Below are 15430 nucleotides of genomic sequence, written 5' to 3' on the forward strand. Positions count from 1 at the left end.
GTTTTAATTCCATAATGCATTTATTTCATTGGAAGTTCATTCCTCCATATAGTTGTTAGGGATTCCTGCTAATTACGCCATTGCTTTAACTTTGATTGCGGCCATGGCTTTGGAGGCCAGTATTGTGTCAGTCCTATTTGTGTTTTGCATCACTGAACCTGAAGTTTATCTTCCCGCAGAATGCTAGTTTAAACACGGGTTTACACCATCTATACATTCGCTCAGAATCTCAAATTTTCAGAAAGATGTAATAAAATAGAATGCCTGTTGTTGGCTTTTTTTTTTTCTATGTTTTTCCTGTTACACTGCAGGGCATATTAGGGCATAAAGGATTTAGTGGGTATGGGGTTGGGGTTATAGGGGAGGGTACTGTAGCTGGTGAGTTAACCAAAACCAAGGATATTTGTAAACAACCTTGTGGAAACCCACTAGTTAGCTATTCTCAAAATTCAGGTTTAGAAAAGGGAATTTGAACAGGATTACCCTGCATCAATAAGACAGTGTCACTCCCAGAAGACATGGGTTATTAAAGTAAAATTGTAGTATGAGGCCTGGGATGGAACCCTGTGAATTAATTGATCAGGAAGGTCCTAGAAGTCTCCAAAACAGTACAGTTTGTTGCCATTGCCATTGGTCGCTGTGCTGGCTATTCTTTTTTTTTTTTAATTTAAAATATTTTATTACATAAAACTTGCTTAGTTTTAAATTATGGTTACATATATATACATATATATATATATATAATTTTCAAATTAGAAACAAGGTTGCTTCACATGTCAATTCCAGGTCCCTCTCCGTTTCCCTCCCCTCCTCCCATGCCCTCCCACCAATCCCACCAATATCCCCTCATTTCTCCAGGGAGGGTGAGTCCCTCCATGGGGGTGTCCATAGTCTATCATTTCATCCAGGGCTTAGACCCTCCCCCAAGAGTCCAAGATAAGAGTGCATCTCTCATTGTTGGATGGGAGCCCAAAGTCCATTTGTATACCCGGGATAAATACTGATCTACTACCCAAGGCTCAATAGGTTACCTAGGCCTCCTCACTGACACCCACATTCAGGGGGTCTTGATCAGTCCCATGCTGGATTCCCAGGCATCAGTCTGGGATTCAAGAGCTAACCCTTGTCAGGTCAGCTGTATCTGGGGGTTAAACCAGTCCAGTCTTAAGCCTTTGGTCATCAGTCCTCCCTCTCTGTCACTGGATTTCTTGAGTTCAGCTCAGTGCTTAGCCGTGGGAGTCTGCCTCTGCTTCCATCAGCCACTGAATGAAGGTTCTGTTTCCCAGAATCTCTGGCCATGGGATTGTAGGCTGGCACTCCCCAGATCTATGTCTAAAATCCATATATGAGAGAGTACATGGCATGTTTCTCTTTTTGTGACTGGGTCACCTCACTCAGGATGGTTTTTTCTAGTGCCATCCATTTGCCTGCAAATCTCAGGATTCCATTGTTTTTTTCTGCTGAATAGTACTCCATTGTATAAGTGTACCACATTTTCTCTATCCACTCTTCAGTTGAGGGGCATCTAGGTTGCTTCCAAGTTCTGGCTATTACAAATAATGCTGCTATGAACATAGTAGAACAGACATCCTTGTTATATGAATGGGCATCTTTTGGATATATGCCTAAGAGTGGAGTTTCTGGGTCTTGTGGTACTTTTATTCCCATTTTTCTGAGGAATCTCCATACTGATTTCCAAAGTGGCTGTACAAGTTGGCACTCACACCAGCAATGGAGGAGTGTTCCCCTTTCACCACATCCTCTCCAGCATAAATTGTCATTGGTATTTTTGATTTTAGCCATTCTGACAGAAGTGAGAAGGTATCTCAGAGTTGTTTTTATTTGCATTTCCTGGATGGCTAAGGATGTTGAGCACTTTCTCAAGTGCCATTTTAGACTCCTCTATTGAAAATTCTCTATTTAGTTCTGTAGCCCACTTTTTAATTGGATCCTTTGGTGTTTTGGAGACTTGCTTCTTGAGTTCTTTGTAAATTTTGGAGATCAGCCCTCTTTCAGATGTGGGGTTAGTGAATATTTTTTCCCGTTCTGTGGGCTGCCTTTTTGTCTTGCTGACTGTGTCCTCTGCCTTACAGAAGCTTCTCAGTTTCAGGAGGTCCCATTTATTAATTGTTGATCTCACTGTGCTACTGGTGTTTTGTTCAGGAAGCTGTCTCCTGTACCAATTCGTTCAAGGGTACCACCCACTTTTCCTTCTAAGAGATTCAGTGTGGCTAGATTTATGTTGAGGTCTTTGATCCATTTGGACTTGTTTTGTGCATGGCGATAGACATGGATCTATCTGCAGTCTTCTGCAGTTATGTCAGCACCATTTGTTGAAGATACTTTCTTTTTTCCATTGTATATTTTTAGCTTCTTTGTCAAAGATCAGATGTTCATACGTGTGTGGGTTAATATCAGGGTTTTCAATTCGATTCCATTGGTCTACCTGTCTATTTTTGTGCCAATACCATGTGCCGGCTATTCCTACGTCAACTTTACACACACACTAGTTATCTGAAAGAGAGACTCTCAAGTGATAAGATGCCTCCATAAAATCTTTAAGGCATTTCCATCTCCTCCCTCCCTCTCTCCTTCCCTCCCTTCCTTTGTGTGTTTTTTACACAGGGCATTTTCTTAATTAAGGAAAAGGCCTAGTCCATTGTGGGTGGTGCCATCCCTGGGTTGGTGGTCCTGGCTCTATAAGAAAGCAGGCTAAGGAAGCCATGAGGAACAAGCCAGTAAGCAGCTCCTCTCTGTGACCTGCATCAGCTCCTGCCTCCAGGTTCTGGCCCTGATTGAGCTTCTGTCTTGACTTCCATTGGTGAACAGCAATAAGTCAAATAAAGTCTTTTTTTTTTTTCCAAAGTTGCTTTGGTCATGGTGTGTCATTACAGCAACAGAAACCCTAACCAAGACAGTTACTCACCATATTGATAAGGTAAGTCCCTGTTGCTGAAGTCAACACACGCTTTAGATAAGACTTCGAGAAATCAGTTTCAACTGTGTGGAAAACTGTAATGGGGAAAATAAAAGTCCCCAACTATTTGAGGTGACAGGAGGCCACAAGCAGTTCCCACAAAAAGGGGACCTAAGCTCACCCCTGCCCCATTGTCTTAAGAAAACTGGGAACTGGATGGCCACCTGACCTGTCAATCATAAATCCCCCTGACCACAGATAATGTGATCAGAAGCTGGGACCCACGAGCAGCTGCAACAACACCTACTACTACTGGCTTGCCTTGAGAAGACTGGGAACCAGAAAGCCTCTTGCCCTACTGGTCGTAAAACTAGCCCTATCCCACTATGCCAATTAATTTTTTTGTGTGTATTTTTTTTAATTTTAATTTTAAATAGCTTGTTTTACATGTCAATCCCAGTTCCCTCTCCCTCCCCTCCTCCCGCACTCCCCTTCCACCCTCCCTCCCACCCTATTGCCAAATCCTTCCACATAGGGGATGTCTAGAGTCTATCATTTTACTCTTGGTAGGGTCAAGGTACTCCCCTAAGAGTCCAGGCTGAGAGAGCATCTCTCTTTGTGCTATAGGCACATGAAGACAGATTGTATACCAGGGATAGACACTGATCCACAGCTCAGGGCCCCATAGGTTGTCCAAGCCTTCTCACTGACACTCACATTTGGGGGGTCCAGATCAGTCCCATTCTGGCCTCCCCACTGTCGGTCTGGGGTCCAAGAGCACTCCCCTGTTCAGATCAGCTGTCTCTGCTGGTTTTGCCAGCCCATTCTTTGCCAATTTGCTCATCATTCCTCTCTCTCTGTCACTGGGTTCCTTGGGTTCAGTTCAGTGCTTAGCTGTGTGTTTGCCTCTGCTTCCATCAGTCCCAGGATGAAGGCTCCCGGATAGTTATAGACATCAAGTTCATTATCAGGAATGGGCATTCGAGGTGGTCCCTCCACTATTGCTTAGCTTGCCAATTGATGTTATACCTTTAGATCACTCGAGGTCACTCTGGTGCCTGATCTGTCTTCGATCCTATGATTCCCTCTTCCCCCTATTCTACCCCCACCCCCTCAACTTCCTGTTCCCCCATGACCAACTCCCTTCCTCTTTACCCCCTCTATTCTTCCCAGGTCCCACTACCCCCCCCCCCTTTCCCTGTTCCCCATCCATTCAGAGGATCTTGTCTATATGCCAATTAATTTTACTTAACCAGGTGACAGTTACTGCCTTCTTCAAGGCCTTCCATTTCATGATCACCTTGTATGGAAACTCTGCTAAGTAATCTCTGTAACCTTGGGAATTGACACTTACGGTCTCAGGATTCTCGCTCCCCTTTCTTCCCTTTAAAAATGCCTTGTAATTGTAAGACGGGGCCTTACTCTCCTGATAGTGCAAGGTCCCAGCAGGTTGGTTTAGAATTAAAACCTTTTTGCACTTGCATTAGGGTATCAGTGATTCCTTGGAGTCTTGGGGTCTCTCTCTTTGGGCACAACAAAAACTTCATCCCTGCTGGCTAGTTTTCATGGTGCTAGAAGGTGCTATGTAGCCCTAAGGGGTGAGAAAAGACATCAATATTCTTTTTTTTTATTTAAATTAGAAACAAGTTTGCTTCACATGTCAATCCCAGCTCCCTCTCCCCCTCCACTCCCGCTCCCCCCCTTCAGCCTCCCCCCCAGCCCCTCCTCCAATCCCCACTCCACTCTCCAAGGAAGGTGAGGCCCTTCATGGGTGATCTCGAAAGTCTGTCATATGATCTGGGGCAGGGCCTAGGCCCTCCCTATGTGTCAGGTGAAGACAGCATCCCTCCACGTGGAATGGGTTCCCAATCCATCTGGATGACAGGACAAATGCTGATATATTGCCTGAGGCCCCAAAGGATGCTGAGACGGTCAGGGGTGGATCAGTCCCATGCTGAGCTGTCAGTCTGAGCTTCCCCTTGTGCAGGTCAGCTGTTTCTGACCTGCACAAGTCATAACCCCTTTGCTCATCACTCCTCCCTCTCTGCAGCTGGGTTCCAGGAGTTCAGTTCAGTGTTTAGCTATGGGTGTCTGCCTCTGCTTCATTCAGCCACTGGATGAAGGCTCTAGGATGGCATACAAGGAAGTTGTCACTCACATTATCAGGGAAGGGCATTTAAGGTAGCCTCTCCAGTATTGGTTAGGTTACCAGCTGGTGTCATCCTTGTAGGCCTCTGGACATCTCACTAGTACCAGATCTCTATAGGTTTGAAGACCTCAGTATTCTTACCCGGTGCTGGACCCTGCAGAATCAGTAGTAAGTTGCCAGCTGTGAGAGTGTGAATAAGAATGCCCCCCCAGGCTCATATATTTGAATAATTGGTCCCCAATGGGTGAAAGTGTTGGAGGTGTGGTCTTGTTGGAGGAGGTGTGTCATAGGGACGTGCTTTGAGGTTTCAGAAGCAGTTCCTAGTGAGTTAGCTCTCTCTGGTCACCTGCTTGGGGATAAGCTCCATGCTACTGCTCCAGAGCCATGCCTGCCAGCCTGCTGCCATGCTGCCACTACGGTGGTCATGGACTCACCCTCTGAAACTGTAAGCCTGCAAAAAATTTTCCCTTCAAAACAATAGAGGAGTTAGACACCAGGCAAGATCTGCCCATTTGTGCAATAGGGGAAACTAACTTTTTAAATTGGATATGAAGCCTACCTCACAGGAAGGAATCCTATGAATGGTACTGTAATTTTGATCAAAAACCAATCGCTAGGAAGGTCATGGGCCCCAGGTTAGAACCTACTCTTGTTATTTGGTGAAATGGTCTTGTCAGATTGCCTCTAGTTAGACTGGGGACATTTATCCTTTATGTCTGTAAAAACAATCCCCACTCCTACTGTGGTTAGTGATGTTCCTGTATTTTCTAAATTCCCTCCATTTTTATAATCGGGAAAAAATGATGATAGAAAGACTCTGGAAGTCAATTCAGAATGCTAATGGTGTGAGGGCCAGACAGGAGTCTGGCTTAGCACAGAGAGATGGGGTGACAGGGTACCATTGGTAGTGAAGTAGAGTCACATACCAGAGGTGGATAGGATGATCTAAACGGCTTCACTCCTAAGGGAAAAGATTCATGTTCAAATGGTGACCACAGGACACACAGGAAAGACTTTTCCAGAGTGACCAAATAGGTAAGCAGTGTGACCACAAAAGATCTCACCCAGTGCCTCAGGTGCCTGACATTGAAAGCTGAGGCCCCTTGATACCACCTCCTCTTCTTTGCCAGAACACCTTTTCCTAATTCTCAAATCAGTTCGCAGTTCAGTGGAGAAAGGCTGAGACATGGGACATCTTGAGCTCTGGACGGGTTTAGCAGCAGCTAAACCACAGGTTCCTCTGAAGGAGTAATGACCTAGAAGCCTCAAGTGGAGTGAGAAACCCAAAGGGGAAAATTGGCTTGACCGGTAATACACGTGGGCTGTCAGGATTGGGGAACTTCTGATAAGATCCACATAGAAACCTCCACTGCTTCTGATAAGATCCACATACCAACCTCCACTGCTATTTACAGCTTTGCAACCTGGGGAGCTGACCTGCAGATAGACTCTTTTATTCCAGTGCCCTTCTTCCCCCATGAGACCCCCAAGTCCTAATGCTGCGAACCTCCTAACTCCTTCCATGTTTCTCCCTGTCTGGTGGATAGAATTGTACACGGACAGATGCCCCTTCAGAATGGAAACATGTTCCAGCTGCCACAACTATTGCATTTTGCACAGGAAGTCAACCTCAGCAAAAAAGAAGCCACCTTGTCCCTGCGGTGGTTTATTATTTATGATTTATTAAAGCTTGCCTGAGGATTCAGAAAGCAAAGTCAGCTTCAAGCTATAGAGATCAGGCAGTGGTGGTACACACCTTTAATGCCAGGACTCAGGATTAAGAGGTAGATCTCTGACGAGATCGGGTGCGTTCAGGGTGGTATGGCCGTAGCTCCTCCTTGCTGCGCAGGTCTGGAGCCTTAATCTTGGCCTGTACAAGAGGCAACAAGGAGGGCCTCACCCTCCCTGGGGAATGATGTGGGGAGGTGGTGGGGGGCTGGGGGAGCTGGTGGAGGGATAAGGGAGGAGGGGTGGGAGAGGGAGCTGGGATTGACATGTGAAGCATTCATGTTTCTAATTTAAATAAAAACATATTGAGAGGGGGGAAAGAGGTAGATCTCTGTTAGTTCAAGGCCAAACTGACTACAGGAAATGAATCCAATCCTAAAAGAAACAGCTCACACAAAGGAGATCTCAGCACTGAGATCTCACGCCTTTTACTCCCAGCGCTAGAGAGGTATAAAAGATAGGATCTTCAGTAGTCAGTCTCAGGATTAGTCTCTAGCCATGTTGAGGAGAGCATAGCAGACTGAGTGAAGCTGAGGAGCACCGAAGTCAGGAGCAGTTTGAGGATCAGCCCCTTGGCCTGAGCTGAGGGAGAGGTAAGATCTGCTGGCTGCTTTGCTTCTCTGATCTTCAACTTGAAGCCCAATATCAGTCTCTGGGTCTTTTATTTATCATGCTACATGCACCAGGTCATGACTCTTCCCATGGGGCAAGCCATCCAGTTACTGAGGAACATAAAACACAGATGCTTAGAGCCCTTCCGTACTCTAGAACAGTTTAGAAAAGACATCTGAGATGTGGCACATGTTCTGTTTTTTCTGTGTCCAGTCAGTCCTGCCTCCCAGGCTCTCACAAGTGTTCCCAAGAATACCCGGTGAACTTGTCGCATAGGGTTCTTTGAGTTTAAAGGTTTGCTTTCCTGGAGCCTGAGCTACAGTGTTTGCCCATCAGTGACATAGATTTTTTCCATGGTGATAATTTGATTTATCCATCCTAAAATCACTTCATACACAAATGCAACACAATTTAGTTGTTTGTCCCTTTTAATGGGAATGGAGATCTGCTGTGGAACAATCTTTGTACACTGTAAATATGTCTTACTCTCATTGTTTATAAAGAGCTGACTGGCCTATAGATAGGCAGGAAGAGATTGGGCAAGAGAGCCAGACTAGACGGATGCTGGGAAGAAGAAGGATGAAGTCTCAGGAATCGCCAGGCAGTTGATTTAAACACTTTACAAATGCAAGGCTGCACATCAGAAATTTGAGAAGTTCCAAAAATCTGGAATATTTTGAACCCCAGCATAACACAGGTCATATGATTAGCCACACTTAAAATCGAGGCATACTAAAATACCAAACAAGATTAGCTTTAGACTATAAATATGTATAAGGTTATGTGAAACATAAATTTTATATGTAAAGTAGGAAAAGCACTTCAAGATATAGGCAGAGGGGGCCAACAAGACAACGGTGTCTGACTCTAAGCCTGATGATCTAAGTTCAACCCATAAAACCCACAAGGTAGCAGAGAACTGACTTCCACATATGTGCTGTGGCATGTGTGCACATACAGCATGCATATGAAATAGATTAATAAGTGGTTTTTAAAGATCTGGGTATAGGTAAGAACTTTCTGAATAGGACTTAAGGCACTCAGGAAATACAGCCAACTGTCAACAAGTAGGATCTGATGGAATTCAAAAGTTTCTGTACAACAAAGGAAATAAGTTGAGTAAAGAGACAGAGTATGCCGGGCATTGGTGGCTCTTGCCTTTAATCCCAGCACTCGGGCGGCAGAGGTAGGCAGATCTCTGTGAGTTCGAGGCTAGCCTGGTCTCCAGAGCGAGTTCCAGGACAACCTCCAAAGCAATACAGAGAAGCCCTGTCTCAAAAAACCAGAGAGAGAGAGAGAGGGAGGGAGGGAGGGAGGGAGGGAGGGAGGGAGGGAGGGAGGGAGGATATAGCTGGGTGGTGGTGTATGCCTTTAATCCAAGCACTTGGGTGGCGGAGTCAGGTGGATCTCTGTGAGTTGAAGCCAACCTGGTCTACAAAGGGAGTTCCAGAATGACCAGGACTGTTATACAGACAAATCCTGTTTTAAACACCACAGAGAGAGAGAACATGGTGTAAATGAGATTGACCAGTTTGTCTCTCCTGATTACTGCCAGAGAACTGGAAAGGGAAACTAGGGGCTCAGGGTAGCTGAGTACTTGAGTGCAGAGAAGCCTGCTTCACAGACAAACCTATTAAAGGTTATATGAAGCACAACAATGGTATTTTCCTTCAGAAAAATGTCTTCATTATGGGAAGATCACTTACCCTAACTATTCTAGAAATCGGAGCGATCTCAGGCTTTCCCCATCATGTTTCTCACATTTGTTGGCATTCCAAACTCCCATCTTTAAAAAAAATGTCAGCATTGGATGTTCTCATGCCTGTGAAAAAGTTAATTCTATCCTCACATAACCTTAATTCATACCCCAATACTATAGAATGGGAGAAAATCCTTGCCAGGCATACAGAAGAATGTTTGGAATATACAAAGAACTCAAGGGTCTAAACAGGAAAACAAACAACCCAACTGAAAAATGTGCTGAGAAGCTGAACAGGATATTTTCAAAAGAAGTGATACAAATTGCGAATAAATATTTTTTAATTTTTGGTATGGTAACCCTAAGAATGCGGTAGTGTCATGTATACTTTGGCAGTAACCAATAGCTTTTGAATTGAACTTAAGATGGATGGGGAACACGGCGAGGGGTGGGGGGGAGTGTGAGCTGGGAAGAAGAGGGGGAGAAGAGGAAGAGAGAGTAGGTCATGGGGGAACAGGAAGTTTGAGTGGGTAGGGGTAGAATAGGGGGAAGAGGGAATCATAGGTTAGAAGACAGATCAGGCAACAGAGTGACCCCTAGTGATCTAAAGGGATAACACCAATTGGCAAGCTAAGCAATAGTGGAGAGACTACCTTGAATGCCCATTCCTGATAATGAACTTGATGTCTATAACCATCCGGGAGCCTTCATCCAGTGACTGATGGAATCAGAGGCAAACACCCACAGTTAAGCACTGAACTGAACCCAAGGAACCCAGTGGCAGAGAGAGGAGTGATGAGCAAATTGGCAAAGAATGGGCTGGCAAAACCAGCAGAGACAGCTGATCTGAACAGGGGAGAGCTCTTGGACCTCAGACTGACAGCGGGGAGGCCAGCATGGGACTGATCTGGACCCCCCAAATGTGAGTGTCAGTGAGAAGGCCTGCGCAACCTATGGGGCCCTGAGCAGTGAATCAGTGTTTATCCCTGGAATACAAACAGTCATCATGTGCCCATAGCACAAAGAGGGATGCTCTCTCAGCCTGGACTCTTAGGGGAGTGCCTGAACCCTACCCTGAGTGAAATGACAGGCTCTAGATATCCCCTATGTGGAAGGAATTGGCAATAGGGTGGGAGGCTGGGGGGGGAGTGCAGGAGGAGGGGAGGGAGAGGGAACTGGGATTGACATGTAAAACAAGCTATTTAAAATTAAAATAAAAAATGATAAAAAAAGATCTGCTAAACTGAGGGGAATCGTGCCTGGTACTATAAACCTAGCTAAACACCCAGGTTTAGTGAAGTCATGGGTCTTGAAAGAGAATTGCCACTTTACTAAACCAGTTTAATCCCCAACTACACACTAAATATTTAAACTCTAAATAAAAGAATAAATATAAGGAATGCCCACAGATAGATGTAGTCCTTTCCTCTCAAAAGGAAATTTCTCTTTGCAACAGATGGAAACCATTTCAGAAATTATATACCCCAATTAAGATATTGAGCATTTTTATTTTTTCTTAATATTTTTAGGTATCAGTGCTACTCTCCAAGTATCATTAGAAGGGTTAGGTCCAATGTCAGTTGTATCTCTGATCCATTCTTCTGTGGGTACTGCTCTTGCCTTTAAAGGCCTAATCACCCTTTTGCATTCTAAATTAGCATTTTCAAAAGCCAAAGATTCATATTTAGATTAATATTTATCTAACTTCTGGGTCTGATAACATTTGATTTACTATTTACAGCTGAAGTGAATCTTTGTGAAACAAAAAAAAAAATCAGTGAAGACTTGGTTCGATCTTAGGAAATCCCATGATCTTTAGCCCTACCTCATTGTTCCAGGGCCCTAACTTTCTCTCTCCACCAGGTTCTCCATTGTAACTGAGGACCAGTTTCCAATACTGCTATAACTAAATCCTTCTTATGGAAAGATTCTGTTCCTAGTTGCCAATGAATGTATCATCTGTTTTTCCAAAGGTGAATACATGCCATATGAAAAAAACTGCTTCCTTAAATCTCTGTAAGTCTAACATATCTACAGGATTACAGTTAACTTCTGCATAGCCTAGGGGATACATATCATCTGGTGGTGATTGCTGAACAGTAACGGGATATGTTAATATAGGTGTTCTAATAATCTTAGGCCGTTCCTCTCCAGTTTTACAGTGCAATGATGTGGCAAATTCTGCTGTCTGTGTCTGAGCACTTTTCTTTTTTCATTAATAAATCTTTCCAAAGCCTATATCCTATTAATCAATTTGTCATATTGAGCACAAAAAACCACTAGGACTATTATTGATAAGATATTAATTAGCATACTGATAGTCCTTATCAGTATTATATCAGCATCAGTTAAATTACTTATCTTCTCACATTCTGCGTCTAACTTCAAGCCATCTAAAGTAGCAGTATATAGGGTCCTTGTACCCTGCATTATGTTCCTCATTCTTAACATGGAGAAAGGAAGTTCTTTTCAATATTGTTTCATTTTCTCCTACTCTCCTAAAGAATTTCCCATGTCTCTCATCAATTCTGTTGAACTCTCCAGGCAAGTGGCTGCCTACTACTTGTGTGGAGAGGCCAAGATGGCAAATGCCGTAGAGCTGGCTGGCATGACCCCTCCTCCCATGTGGTCATACCATGTGTTGGATCACCAAATATTGTTTGGCATTTACTACAGTGGCTACACCTTAAGCAACTGCTGTTCCATCTGCAATCGCCACTCCACAGCTCCCAGCAGTGGTGTGGACACACAGGCGGGGGATGCAGCCTGGCTGGAATTCTGTTCCCTCAGGCACCAGCTCTAACAGAAACTTTATCTAAATCTATATCCTTCTGTAGAACTCAGGATTCAAAGGTAGAGGTGAAATTCTGCTGGCTCAGAGAGCATGAATATACAGCAGTCAACCTTCTCTCCTTGTTCTTGTCCCCTGGGAACAAAGGGCTATCCTACTGAACAGCCCTGGCTACACTGAGTTCCTCCCTACCGCTCCCTGTCGGCTAGTTGACTCAGCCTCTTGACCCCAGGTTAATTTTATTTAATAAAACAAATGTAACACATCTTTGCATTATTAACAAAGGCAGCAGAAGCAAATGTAGCACACCTTTACACAGTTAAAATAATGTTCCACAACAATTACTTGCACACAAATACTATGAATATCCTATAGAGTCAAAGAAAGATAAAATGAGTTATGTCAGATCTGAAATATACTATGTTAATACAGAAAAAATATTGGAAGCACATGTTGAAGTATCAAAATAGTAATGGAATCATGGAAGTGTGTGTGTGTGTGTGTGTGTGTGTGTGTGTGTACATATAAGTGTATGTAGGTCGGAAGTCGTGTTTCTTTTTCAGTTACTCTTTGTGGTGATATATTGTTTATGATTTATTAAAGCTTGCCTGAGGATTCAGAAACGCAAAGTCAACCACAGGCCATAGAAGCCAGGCATACATACACCTTTAATCCCAGTAGTCAGAAGCTAGGAGGTGGTGGTGCACACCGTTAATCCTAGGACTCAGGATTAAGAGGTAGAAGATCTCTGTGAGTCCAAGACCACCCAGATCTACACAAGATTGAATCAGTCTAAAAGAGAATTGTAATTAACACCTTTAATCCCAACATTAGGGAAGTATATAAGACAGAAGTTAGATCTCAGAGATTCATTTGTTCTCCAGCCACATTGAGGAGAAGCAGCAGTTTGAGACTTGGTGAAGAGCTCATGTGTGGATCAGCCTTTTCAGCCTGAGCTAGATGTGAGAACTAGTGGCCAGCTGCTTTGCTTCCCTGGTCTTCAGGTCGAACCCCAAATATCAGTCTTTGGGTCATTTATTTTTCATGTTACAACTCTTCACCTTTTTTCTTTGTGAGATAGAATCTCTGAACCTGGCACTTGCCAATTCAGTTAGACTGAATCAAGGCCCAGGGATCCACCTGTCTTTGCTTCCCTGTCACTAACTACAGACGAGTGCCACAACACAGTTTTTTTTCTAGATGTACTGTGGATCCAGACTCAGGTTCTCATTCCTCTACAGTTAAGTCCTTTGCCAACTGAAGAACTACTCCAGACGTTTTCTGTTGGTATGTTTCTTGTTTTCCATTTTTCAGACTTATTTCTATTTTATGTGTATGGGTGTTTTACCTGCATGTATGTGTGTGTACCATGTGTGTGATTGGTACCCAAAGAGGCCAGAAGAGATCATTTGGTCTTCTGGAACTGGAGTTACACGTGATTGCTAATCTCCGTGTGGAAACTGGGAATAAAACCAGGGTCCTCGGTAGGCAGTGTTCTTAACTGCTTAGCCATCTCTCTAGCCCCCAGACTAGTTTTACTGAAACAAGTTCTCACCATGTGCCTGGGAGTAACCTGCCCCCATGATCCTGTTTCCTTGGGCATTTAAGGAAGTGCTGTAGTTACAGGCATCCACACTTGTGGGTTTTTTGTTGTTTGGTTGGTTGGTTTGGTATTGGCAGTAAGATGTGTTGGTTCTTGATGCTTTTCTGGTTTTTGGTGTTTTTTTTTTGTAAGTATGTTTTTGGTAGTCTGAAAAAGAGAAAGGCAAATATGTTTATGTCAAGGGTCATCTGAGAGGAACAGCAAGTGGTTTTGGAACTCATGGTAAACAGTCCATCAGTTATCATAATTAAATTGGGTGACCCTTGGAGAAGCCGAGCCCTGAGGACTATGTTTCCTGAGAACCTCATGCTTTTATTGAACAAAGCTCTGCTTATTGCCCTTGTAGACACCACATCCCTCATAATCCATGAATTGGATGAAAACTAAGGGGGTTTGTAGCGGTATCGCTGGTACTTATCATAATAGTGATAGATTTTTCCAAGCATGGCTGCTGGAGTAGATTAATGATTCAACCACCACCCTTAAAAAGAATTTAGAGATGTAGATTGTTAGTAAAGGTTAAGATGGGTTGGTGATCAAAAGTGATAATTTCTTGTATCCATTTTTGCCCTCAGCTTCCTAGTATGATTTAATAAAAATTTGTTGATCAGTGGGTGTGCACTCTGAGGACTTAAGGTAGAAATGACTGATTTTGTGTGTGTGTGTGTGTGTGTGTGTGTGTGTTTAGATTTGTGATTCTTTTAAGATCTTTTGTAAGATTACTTTTTGAGATAAATAATAAAACAATTGATCCTTTGTAACTGCAAATAGCTGCTTGTCAGTACAAAAGGAATTGACAGAAATATACTTGGCTTGCTTAAAACTTTGAGGTTGTAAAAAAAATCATTACTTTTGGGTGAAGAAAATTAATACAAAAAATGTTTAACTACTTGTTGTCTTCTAAGAAAAACATGTAACTTGTGGTCATAATGTGATTTTTCCTGTATAAAGATTTTAATTTCTTTTTGGAAAATATGCAACTTGTGGTTGTGAGGTAATCTTTTCTTGTGTAGATTTTTTTTGTCTTGGGAGGTATAAAAAGAATAAATGAAAAATAAGGGAAGTAGAAGGAAAACATGAGTGAAAAAGTACAAGGAAAACATCAAGGAAGATGCAGAAGAAGAGAATAAGGGAGCAAGAAGGAAAACAGCAGGGTGGAAGAGCAGAGCAGAGCAGGAGCAGGGAGAGAAAAAACAAATGAAGCATTAAGTCCCATGTGGGTCTGTGTATCTGTCTAGTATTTCGCCAACTCCATGCCTCCTCTTCAGCTTTTCTGACCCACTGGGTATAAATGGTGTTTTTTTTTTTTTTTTTGGATTCTCAAGACGGAGTTTCTCTGTATTGTTTTGGAGGCTGTCCTGGAGCTCCCTCTGTAAACCAGGCTGGCCTCGAACTCACAGAGATCAGCCTGCCTCTGCCTCCCCAGTGCTGGGATTAAAGGCGTGCGTCACCAACGCCCGGCTGGTAAATGGTCTTAATTGGTCTAAAGAATAAAAACCTCAAGTCAGATATAGAGGAAAATGCTGAGAAATCAGAGAACAGAAGGAGCAAGCCAAAGCCACCTTTACCTCATTAGCTTCCAAGTGGAAAAGAGAGTGAGTTCCTGTTTCTTCCCACTTATATTCTCTCTCCTCTCAGCCATCTCACTTCCTGTCTATCTGTGCAGACCTCCAGACCTCTATGGTTAGCTAGTGGCAAGCTCCATCTTCTGATCTTCAGACAAGCTTTATTTGTACAAGTAAGAATCTCCATAGCTGGGGGCAGGTACTTTGGCATCTTTAATTTGAAAAACAGGTCTGTATTTGACAGGAAATTTGTTTTATTCCTGTTTATAATGTGACTTTTAATCATGGAAGTTGAAAAAATACACTTCTAATTTTGCCTTTTTACCAAATTGCCTAGTATTTTAATGTAGCATTGTTTATTTTAAG

The sequence above is a fragment of the Mesocricetus auratus genome, unplaced genomic scaffold, assembly GCF_017639785.1.
Source record: "Mesocricetus auratus isolate SY011 unplaced genomic scaffold, BCM_Maur_2.0 Super-Scaffold_100014, whole genome shotgun sequence".
NCBI classification, from domain to species: domain Eukaryota; kingdom Metazoa; phylum Chordata; class Mammalia; order Rodentia; family Cricetidae; genus Mesocricetus; species Mesocricetus auratus.